Below are 12,105 nucleotides of genomic sequence, written 5' to 3' on the forward strand. Positions count from 1 at the left end.
TTTTAATAGTGCTAATTATTATAGTTAATACTCTTTATGTATAATCTAAAGGCGTTTTTTCATATCCAATTGTCAGTTATCATATCAACTCCACATTATATACATTTCTATCAGTATCCATTATTATTCAGCAATATCTGTTACAAGAGCAAGCAATTGTGTTTAACTAGTTTTCAATTGCATTCATCAATCTATCAGCCAGTTCCAAATTATATATATTGCTATCCATATCAGTCATTATTCAGCTATATCTATTACAAATTGAAGTAATCCGATTTAGCTAATTTTTGGATGTATTGTCCCATCTGTCAGCCTGTGTCCCTCCAACGAGATTTCCTCAGCCCAGTAGCCATTCGTTGGATAGATTTACCAAATGTTTCCATAAGCAAATCCAAACAAAAATATTTCGGCACCTTTGGATTCTGAATGTCGGTGATGAAATAATAATGTTGTCTTAAGCTTATAAAATTTCCCAAATTAACTTTAATTCGCAAGGGTGGATTCTCCATTCCTCCTGCACTTTGTCTCTTTAAATGAATCTTCTTTATAGCTTCCCCCTCCCTTTCTTCCTCTGAGATAGACCAGACACCATTTCTCACATTTTCCATTTGTGTTTCAGGAACATTTAGGCATTCAACGATCTCAATTTTAGCTTCAGATTTTAGAATCAGTTGATCCAGGGTTCTTTCCAATTTTTGGTAAGAATCAAAGAGTCCTTTACACGCAGAGAAAAGAGCCTGAAATGAAATCTTGGAGGTATTTTGGGACGCCATGATGTGTCGTAGTTAAATGTTAGAAGCTCTCTTCCCCCCCCCCCACAGGCTTCAAAGCACTTTTTTTTTGTCTCTTACAGGCTGTCAATCTTATCTAGTTGTAAACAGAACTAGGTAGTAAAGTAGTAAAAATGTCAAATCGTGACGGGCTAATTAGAAGGAGATAAGTTTTACGATCCACTTAGGGAGATTCAGAGGGGGGAGGATGTCGCTGAGTTTCTTGAAGCATTTAAGAAGTAAAGTAACCACCAGTCATAAATCCATTAGAAAAGCCAATTCGCCGCTAAATCTTCTTGTTGTTTGGTTTTCAATTAGCTTAATTTTTAACACGAACAGTCTCTCTTGGATAATAAAATCAGCTTACCAGATGACATCACTTCTTCCATTCTTAGGGGCAACCTGCAGTTTCAGTTAGCACGCAGCTAATCCAAAAAGGAATTGGCACGGGGAGTTAATACCCTCCCCCAGAGATTTGCGGATATCTCTGGAGTCCTGGGTCTCTCCCCACCTTCACTGTCGTCTACGGGACAGCTAGAGTTCAAAGAACCCATCCAAAAATCCTTTGGTATAGAGGAATTTCAGGAGTAGCCTGAAACTCCATCTTCTCACTGCTAAGCCCCGCCTTCTTCCCATCTCAGTGGAGCATCCTTGACCATCCTCTACAGGAGGAGGCAGTAGAACTACGTGCCTCATCTACGTCAGGAATTTTTCGGCTTTTAACCCTTGCTTAACTCTGCTCAAGTGATCATAAAATGCCTAAAGGCTGTTTGTGCATGTGAGAGGTGCGGATGGCCGCTGGCTTCCCTTGCTCCATCTGGTGGAGCCGAAAAAACGCCGGGAACAAACTGGCAAGTCGCTCAGAGCCTTAGAAAAAGGGGTCCCCTCAGCTGAACGAGATCCAGGGGACCCGAATAAACGACTTCCTGGAGGGTCAGCGCTCCCAGACGTCCCCCTGACATGCGTGACAGCCGGAGTGTTCCTCAGGATGCTTGCAAGGCTGGAGGGAAATGGCGGCGCTGCACTGAGGGCTCCGTTTTGGCGTTCTAGCCTTCGGCATTTAATCACCCATAGACAGCCTCGAATTGACTTTCTGCGGCGTTGCCCTATTTTCTTGCTGACTGGGAGGAGCCCTGGTGTTTGCCTGTTCTTTGGAGACCTGTTTACCATCGAAGGAGGTGGGTGTTTCGAACGACGCTGGATGAGGCAAGGCAGCTGGTTTATTCCTCGGCTGCCGGAGTCTCTCTAGACACCCCCCTCCTCCATTCTGGTCGGAGCACTCTACTGGCCGCTCTTAGCATTTTTTGACATCTGTGCTCCTGTTCCATCTGGATTTTTTTTTTCTTTTTTGGACTCCATTTGGCTGGCTTTATAGAGGGGTAGCCGGTGGATATGGGGCGTTATAAGACCTGGCAGTTGGCCTTGCGGCCGCTGCCCCAGCCTCCTAGCCTACCCCCTAAGCCTTCTTCACGGTGCGGCCTTTCCTCTCCTCCCTGGCCCTTGGTTTGCTCACGGCTCACGGCTGCTGGATATTGGACTTTGGACATTGGACGTACGACCTGGTCCTGGCTGGTACGACCATCACCGCCCGTCATTATCAAGGGGTTTCATTTCACCCCCCTTGGGACTTTTTGGACCCCGCTATCCCAGTTCCATCGATATCATCAATTGCGTAAGGAAGTGAGAAGACGAAATCCTGCTCCCCCCCGTTACACCTTCGTGAACCCCACCGGACTGAACTTTTTACGAACTACCTGCAAACTTTACTTGAACTTGCACATTTCTTAACAGCTGCGCAATCTCTTCTTCTTCTTTTCTTTCATTTCTTTTGTATGGGATATGTATGTGGTATGTATGTGATGTATGTTTGATGTTTGTGCCCACTTTTATTTTTATTGTCATTGTATTTTTATAATTTTTAACTGACTTGTGGGGACTGGATGAGCAAATGACTGTGTATGCATGAGGGGACTGGGAGAGCAACCGGGTGCCTCCTCCACTGAGTGCCATTACAGAAGTGGTAGGGGGCCCAGGCCTATCTCCCGTCCTAGAATGTTTGAGATTAATGGCCTGCCGGAGAGAGTGGAGGCTACGGTGGGGAAACAGGGTCTATGGGTGCAGGAGTGGGCCAGAGCATTACGGTCACGATGGGAAGGGGCAGGTATGGCGGGAACTTCAGGGCTAGCCATTACCAGGGAAGGAGAGTTCGCTACGTCACAGAGATCCCTCCTTCCGGCCCTGCTAGTTCCACTCCAGGGCCAGATGGCAAGAATTGTCAGGGCCCTGGTCTCCGGCTGTTGTTGCTAATACAAATAAACTAAATCTTAAATGCCAGGTCTGTGGTTCACAAAGCTCCCCTCGTCTGGGACCTAATTTTAGACGAGGGGGCAGACCTGGCGTGTATTACTGAAACCTGGCTGGGCCCGGAGGGAGGAGTCCCCCTCTCTGAAATGTGCCCAGAAGGATTTCAGGTGCTTCATCAGCCGCGATCCCAGTGAAGGGGTGGGGGAGTGGCTGTCATCATCCGAGGGTCTTTAGTTCCTCGTAGGATCCCTGCTCCAGAGCTTGTCGGGTGTGAGTCCCTGCTGATGAAGTTGGACCTTGGAGGTCAAGTGGGTTTGTTGCTAGCGTACCTACCTCCCAACAGCGTTGCTACAGCCCTCCCCTCGCTCCTCGAGTCAGTAGCCGAGTTGGCGGTAGAGTTTCCCAGGCTTATGGTTCTGGGGGATTTCAACCTGCCTACACTTGGTGAATGCTCTGATGAGGTGCAGAAGTTCATGGCTTCCATGACAGCCATGGACTTGACCCAAGTAATTCGGGGTTCGACTCATTCAGCGGGTCACACGCTTGACCTCGTGAGACCCCTCCTGAAGAAACCATCTCTGGACCCAGCCATTTTGAGCAACTATCGTCCAGTCTCCAACCTGTCCTTTGTTGGGAAGGTTGTTCAGAAAGTGGTGGCCTCTCAACTCTGACGGTCCTTGGATGAAACCGATTATCTAGATTCCTTTCAGTTGGGTTTCAGGCCTGGTTACAGCACGGAAACTGCTTTGGTCGCGCTGATCGATGATCTCTGGCGAGCCAGGGATAGGGGTCACCCTCTATCCTTGTGCTCCTTGACCTCTCAGTGGCCTTCGATACCATCGACCATGGTATCCTTCTGTGACGGTTACGAGAGGTGGGAGTGGGAGGCACCGTCCTTCGGTGGTTCTCCTCTTACCTCTTGGACAGGTTGCAGTCGGTGTTGGTCGGAGGGCAGAGGTCGACCCCAAGGCCCCTCAATTACGGGGTGCTGCAGGGTTCAGTCCTGTCCCCCCTCCTATTTAACATCTACATGAATCCGCTGGGTGAGATCATACCCCGGCACGGGATTAAGTACCACCAATATGCGGATGATACGCAGTTGTACCTGTCCGCCCCGTGCCAACTCAGTGAAGCAGTAGAAGTGATGTGCCAGTGCTTGGAGGCTGTTAGGGTCTGGATGGGAGTAAACAAGTTGGCACTCAATCCAGACAAGACCGAGTGGCTACTGATGTTCTCTCCCAAAGATTGGCCAAGTATTCCATCTCTCAGGCTGGGGGTGTGAAATTATATGCCCCTCAGAGAGGGTTCGCAATTTGGGAGTCCTCCTGGATCCCCAGCTTACTTTAGAACACCATTTGTGGGCTGTGACCAGGGGGACCTTTGCCCAGGTTCGCCTGGTGCACCAATTGCGACCCTACCTGGATCGGGAGGCCCTTCAGACAGTCACTCACGCCCTTGTGACCTCAAGACTGGATTACTGTAACGCGCTCTACATGGGGCTGCCCTTGAAGAGTGTTTGAACCCACCACTGATTCAGCTGCACATATATTAGAGGAACTATAAAGAAATATGTGCTCCATTTTATTTGCAAAAAATCTACAATTATTCTGAGTGGAATGGCATTGGGGAAACGCACAGCAAGTATAAGCATTGCAAATGTAGTTGTGAGGAGATAATGCAATTTCATTATCAAACAATTAATCATTGTAATTCAATTAAGTTTCTGACATTTTGCAAATGTATAAAATGGAATCATAACTTTATCTTGCATGTAGTAAACAACTATGATAGGTTAAAATATTCAGAAGAAGCTCTTAGGATCCAAAAGTTTGGTATTAATTTCTGTTAACTTATTTCAGAAGTCATTCTCAAATTACAAGCATCTTTTATTTTTACAAATGAAGCTATAATTTCATATGATGTAAAACAAACATATAGTTTTGGGCTTTACAGTATCTCATTTTTAGCAATAAAATAGAAATAATGTGGTTGCAGTTTCCCAACTGTTTCTGAGAGGAGCTTTTCAGAAAATAAAACCGATGATGACAAGACATGTATATCTGAGATTAATACAAAACATATTTTCAGAAAGCATTCTTCACATCTATTCTAGATAGCCAATAACATCAAAGTCTGAATTCATGAAGCATCAGCAGAGAGTCATGGTGGCTGCTGCATGTGTATTTCTATCAAGTCAAAATATAATTACTTTTTTATGTTGCTGACAATACATATTCCATTGTGAAAATGTATTTAAAGGAGAAATAATTACATGGCCAAATGGGAGTCAGATGTTAGGTATAATTAGAACTGGATAATTACTTTGGCAGGATTTCAAGATTCTGTTTTCAAGGTTTGACAGTTTTTCAAGATCCAGTACTTTATTAGCAATAAAGACCTTTTTAGAAATTCAAGAGGTTCTTCTTTCATGACTTTGCCTGCTCCTTAGAACTTGACTGTTTGGAACAACAAACAAATGAAGAAAAAGAAGAAACCAGCACCAGACGAATAGAAGGAGACTGTAGAAGGAGATTGTAAGATGGTGGTGGTGATGGTAAGAACTGAGAAGAGAAGGTGGAGCAAGAGATGAAAGAAGAGATAGCAGCAATACAAAGCTTTGAGACAATATCACAGAGAAAGCCCACAGTGAAAAATTGTACAGAATAGTGAATAATGGTGAGTCAGTTTGAGGCAGATTGATGACACCCAACAGTATGTCTAGGTATCTCAGCTGAAGCTTGCATGTTTTCCTCCTGATTTCTCAAAGATTCATTCTCTATATCTATTTGTTGTAAGATTCTCATTTGGATTGGCTCATTTGGTCATGTGACCTGTGTGTTTTCTGTGCTGCTTCTTTTGAGATATGAAAAAAAATCCCTTTTAATTCAGATTCAGGTGTGGGCCATATTCACTTTTAACTCTACCTACAATGGAAAGTTTTTACAAATGCCCTTTCTGGAAAGGGACTACTGAGCTCTTGGAAAAAGTACACAATCTGAGAGGGATAAATGGTCAAAAGTGTTGCAAACCATAATTGATGTTACTCTGTAAATATTACTAAGAAGTGGAATGTCACCTTGAATCTGAAACACTTAAATGACTCAGAAGAGACAGTGAATGCAAGCCCACTACATAACCAGAATGAGTGCTTGGAAGTATGTGCGAAGAAATTGCTTCTTACATTTCTAGAAAAAATAATGTTTTGTACTATGGACTTGTTCTAGATTAGACAACATATGCCTCCCATATGTTAACAGTTGATATATATTCATGAGAAATGTGGGAATTAGATTGGGCAGAAATGTATCTTGAAAATAGTATTAAAAAGAAAGACACATTAGAGAACAGATTAAGAGAGTTCCAGCAGAGAATATGATAAAACTGCAAAATAGTAGCAGCCAAGGATATGCTAATGCTTTAAACATGTCTGAAGAGTATGAAAACTAAGATACGTAATGAAAATCCTGAAGCATTTTCATCTTGGACAACACATTCTCTCAAACTATGTGTAACTCTTGCTATTGGAATGTGTTCTGAAGGCACAATATCATTCGGGTATGCACAGAAAGTGTGAAGTTGTACAATGACTTTTCACATAATCCTGCCACATAAGGACTTTTGTAAAATATTCTAGATTATTATTTCAACAACTAGATATAGCTCTAGAATGTAAGCTATTTACAATTGCAAAGTCCATTTCCATTTTTATTTCAAAATACAAAAAGTTGTGACCAAGGAACATACAAGGAAAATATGCATATATAAATGCCCTGATTGTGTGGAGGGTCTCAGTTGAAAGTAACCTACTACTAGATAAAGTAGAAGAATGTGGGTTGGACAGCATCACCACCAGATGGATTCGTAACTGGCTGACCAACCGCACTCAACATGTAGTCCTCAATGGAACTGCATCTACATGGAGGGAAATATGCAGTGGGGTACCCCAAGACTCTGTTTTAGGCCCAGTACTCGTCAACATCTTCATCAATGATTTGGACAAGGGGATAGATGGGGAACTCATCAAATTTGCAGATGATGCCAAGCTAGCAGGAATAGCCAACTCTCCATAAGATAGGTTTAAGATACAGAAGGATCTTGACAGGCTTGAACATTGGACACTATCTAACAAAATAAAATTTAATGGTAAACAAGTAAGTGTCAAACCTGGAAGCCATCTTTTCCTTTTTGGATTTCAGGTCTGCCAGACATTCTACTGTGGGAAAATGGGAGTGGGGATTATACAGAGTTGGGTGATGTGTAGCCATAATAACATTCTTTCTCAGAAAGTCAAGGTCGCTTTTGTCCCTGCATCTGGATGGATGTGGATGGAAGGAATTTCTTTGTGGCAATGAAGGATGGGACCATGTGAAAGACTTGTGGGTATTGGGGCAGGGTCTTGAACTTTCAACTGGATGGGAAAACCTGGAAGCTTTCAGATTTGGGTTTTCCCAGATGTGCCAACATGACATCTCTAATAAAATAGAACTTTGAGGAAAAGGAAGCCTCAGAATTTTATTTTGTTGGAGGTGTTTCTTGGACCCCTGACAGTAAGGTTCTACGTTTGGGCAAGAAAAACAAAATACAGGTGTACCTCACTCAATAGTAGTAACTGTGATCATGGAGTCCTAGTGGACAACCATTTAAATATGAGCCAGCAGTGTGCAGCAGCTGCCAAAAAAGCCAACACAGTTCTAGGCAGCATAAACAGAGGGATAGAATCAAGATCATGTGAAGTGTTAATACTACTTTATAATGCCTTGGTAAGGCCACACTTGGAATACTGCAGAGATAGTTTTTTACTGGTCTGGTACACCAGAAGAGGTAGTAAAAATCTAGTGTACCTTTCCGAACCAGTAGTGATAGTGGCTGGCCACACCCCCATACCGGTTCCCTGGTCATCATTTGCTCACCCTGCCCCACCCATTCTCTGCTCTGCAGCTTACCTGCCTGAAGCACTGTGCCCCTGATCTGTCTGCCAGGTAAGCCTCCATGTCGCGACTTAACCCTTCCCCCTTCCCGTGGCCCTGCCATGCTTCCCTGCCTTCCACGTGGCTTTCCTGGCATCCCTGTGGCCAGCTTGTGAAGACAGGCAAGCAGAAGGCAACGTGGAAGACAGGGAAGCATGGCAGGGCCACGGGGAAGGGAGCAAGCAGATATCCTGGCCAAGGGGTGCTCCACATGCACCTGCTCCATTTCTGCAAAGGCAGAGCCCCCCCCCACTTCAGGGTGATCCAAAGAGGGGAGGCGGATGCTGCAGAAAAGGCTGCCTTCCACCTGGGCCTGCGTGCTTCTCCTGCTGGCTCTGCAGGGCTTCAGGCTCCAAAGCAGCCTACTGGCTTCCTGCCCAGTCACCTGCTTGCTCCTTGGCCACAGCGCTGCTTACCACTGGCAAAGAAGCAGAGCAAGAGGTGGAAGCCACTGGCAGGTGGGTGGGGGCAGCCCCTCATGTGGAGAGCAGGCCGCAGCCGAGTCTCCTTCCCCCAAAGCACTGGACTCCACAGGATGAGTTCCCGGAATAGCACCTTGCAAATTTCCCCATTTTGCAAGGTGGCTCTCAAAGAGAAGGAAGCAGCCATGGCACTTCTTCAGAGGAGTGGAGGGTGGAGGGGGGTTCAACATGGCTAGCCTAAAATCCTCCCACTGGCCAACATCTCTCAAAGTCATTGCTGTTGCAGCTTCGATGGGCACCGGGCAGCCTGGCAAGTTGGGCGCCTAAAAAGCTCCCAAAGTGGCCCATGTGTGCCTGAGCTGGAAGCAGTGGTAGTTTCGAAGACTTGGGGCTCCTGGGCAGTCCTTGTGCGCAGGGCACTGGACTGGCTCTGGCTGTACCCGAGCTGGAGGAGACAGTGTTTGCAAGCCTTGGGGCTCCCGGGCGGCCCATGTGCGCAGGGTGCTTGAGCTGTGCCCAAGCTGGAGGTGGTTGCCTCGGGGCTCCCAGGTGGCCCATGTGCAGCCCATTTTGTAGGGCGGCTCTCAAAGAGAACAAAGCAGGTCTGGGCGCTTCTTTCAACATCTGAGGCCTTGGCTCCTCTTCCTTCCTCAGCTGTTGGAAGAAGTGCTGCACCCGCTTTGTTCTCTTTGAGAGCTGCCTTGCTTGCCACGGCATGAGGCGAGTGCGTCCGGGGATAAATTAAGGGGAGGGGGAGGAGAAAGCCAAGCTTCTGCTAGGGATGGCCTTCTCATCCCTCTCCCCCTGATTTCCACTCTCCTTGCACCACAGCAAGCAATGTGTGTGTGTGTATGTGTGTGTGTGTAAGGGGGCTGGATGGGACAGATCAGCTGGGAGGCTGACAAAGAAGCCTCAGTTTTCCCACTGCCATTGCTCTCGGAGGAAGGAGGCAGGGATGCTGTCCAGTGCTTGCTTTTCTTGCACTTGCCACTGCCGCCCCTGCGGGATGGAGCATTACCATCCCCTCACTGCCAGCTGCATCCTGGGTCCTGCCTGCCCTGCTAAGCTGGGTGGCTGGCCAGGAAAGTGGTGAGGTGGTGAGTGCCAGTCAGCATCACTGTTCCCTCTAAGGTGCGCATGTGTGCGGCCACGCACATGGCTGCAATACACCATGCAGTAGTTTTTAACTGCCACGCAGCATCACATATCTGCTGGACACAAACTACAGAGCAGCTACAGAATCGCAATCAAAAACCCCTCCAACTAAACCTTTCCTACTGTAGTTCATTGCTGCCCGACTTCAGGATTCTCCCTAATCAGTGTGGATTGAAAAGAAAAAAGGGAAAGGGGCACTTAAAGGTTCAAAACACTGGAGCAAATGCTTCAAAGGGAACAGTTTTCATGGGGAATTAGAACAGAGAGCCCTGGAGTTTTGCTGCCCACCCCGGTCGGACCTCGCTTTCCGTGTGTGCTGCGTGATCGGCTAATTTGCTACTGCCTGTCTCCCCGGTTAGATTTTTGCTGGGGGGGGGAGCTCCTTGGCCTCCGTCTCTTTTTCTCCCTCCTCGCTTCTCGAGGCTCCACCTATGGGGGAGCAAAGCCCAGCTCCAGGCTTTGGGCTAACACAGGGGTCTGCAAAGTTGGCTGTTTTAAGACTGGTGGACTTCAACTTCCAGAATTTTGAGAATTGAAGTCCACCAGTCTTAAAAGAGCCAACTTTGCAGATCCCTGGGCTAACATGATTGATGCCCTCGGAATCGGAAAGAGGCGAGAGAGCCCGGTCACATGACATCAGCTTTGTGACCACATTGCTGAGTAATAAAAATTCCAGTCCCATGTTGTAATGAAGGAGTACCTATATTTGATAACTCATTGGGATTTTCAAAGTCATTGAGAATATTTTTGCTTTTAATCTAATTAAACTTCCTATCTGTCCGTTTAAAATAGTGACTTCCATAGTTAAATCATTTGGAGCAAACTAAAATCACTACTTTATAAACAAAAGGAAGGTTTTTTTTCTCCTATTTGTTATGGTAGAGCCATTTTAACAATCTATTTATATTTGCAAGAAGTATGGAGTTTAGAAATTTTTTAGAATTAAAACCTTAACTACAATATAAGTACTTTAAAGTCATCCACGCAGTTCACAGGGTTGTAGGAGGAGTAAGATTTGAAAAAAGTGGCTAAAATATTTTTCACTTCCTTTTTTTAGAGTTTGGGATAATGCAATTTCCTATTCTGTTTAGCTATTCATTATTAGAATGTACTTTTTCCAATAGCAAGCAATAGTGTGCTCGGAATGGTTGTTAAAGAAAGACAGGGAAACTTTAAGATGAGACAGACTTTCAGTGAATAACAGTGTACATTACCGTAAACACTATACAAGTATTTTAATATTTTAATAATATTATAAGTGATACTGATATATAACACTTTTAATTAAACGTGTATCTTGAATAAATATCTTTGACTTTCATATAACACTGATTTCATTGTTATCTTGGGTGACATCTGTGAAAAAAATTCAGGTGCTCAAGGCATGAAAATGTGCCGCTCAAACACTATTCTTTTCCGCCCACACTGAAAAAAAATTAGAGGGAACATTGGCCAGCATCCCTGCCTCCCAGCTGGCAAAACACATTTTTGAGGTTCTTTGGGCATGGCTAGGTGTGAGGGCATGTGACTGTGTGTGCGTATGCATGAGTGACATCAAGTAGGTCACACCCACTCAGTCACATGCCCCCAAAACCTAGCCACACCCACAGAACTGGTAGTAAAGAAAAAATTGAAACCCACCCCTGGAATACTGTAAAAAAGATGTGGAGACTCTAGAAAGAGTGCAGAGAAGAGCAAGAAAGATGATTAGGTGACTGGAGGCTTAAACATATGAATGGTTGCAGGAACTAGTTATGTCTAGTTTAATGAAAGGAGGGCTCAGGATGACATGATAGCAGTGTTCCAATATCTCAGGGGCTGCCACAAAGAAGAGGGAGTCAAACTTATTTATTTATGACATTTGTATGCCGCCCACTCCCTAGGGACTCTGAGGATAAGACAAGAAGCAATGGGTGGAAACTAATCAAGGAGAGAAGCAACCTAGAACAGAACAATTAATCAGTGGAACAACTTGCCTCCAGAAATTGTGAATGCCCCAACACTGGAAGTTTTAAAGAAGATATTGGATAACTGTTTGTCTGAAGTGGTGTAGGTTTTCTTGCCTAACTAGGAGGTTGGACATGAAGACCTCCAAGGTCCCTGCCAACTCTGTTATTCTCTTAAATCTTCTCACTTGAAACAAACTGTAATGCATAAATATATACACTGCATGGAACATGAGGGCGGACCCCACACCCAGCTCTCTTTTGTTTTTCACGACTTGGTGAGACTGAAGCAACAAATGGATGGGTTCATCCATCCAGAGTTCAATTCTTTCTCTCATCTTCTTCCTTTCTTTTGTGACAGCCTTTTCTCTTTTTCTTTCCCAAGTAGTCAGGAACCAGTACTCTATTCTTACTAGAGTTTTAATTTAATCTCTTTTGAAGGAATTTGAACTGTATTAACCTGTAGGACTACATTGTTGCCACCTCCACAGTAAATCCATTTATGCCTAAATATCAATTCATGTTAAATAAAAGCATTCCT

The 12,105-nt window shown here is 45.0% G+C and overlaps 1 long non-coding RNA gene across 1 annotated transcript in view; it reads right to left on the reverse strand.

The window, feature by feature from the left end:
- The window catches only part of LOC148044125 (uncharacterized), a 731,740-nt gene that overhangs the window by 425,463 nt on the left and 294,172 nt on the right, over positions 1-12,105 (reverse strand). The window lies entirely within an intron of this gene.

The sequence above is a fragment of the Thamnophis sirtalis genome, unplaced genomic scaffold (genome assembly GCF_051295495.1).
Source record: "Thamnophis sirtalis isolate CommonGarterSnake01/CBP01778 unplaced genomic scaffold, rThaSir2_p1.2 scaffold_9, whole genome shotgun sequence".
In the NCBI taxonomy this organism is placed as follows: Eukaryota; Metazoa; Chordata; class Lepidosauria; order Squamata; family Natricidae; genus Thamnophis; species Thamnophis sirtalis.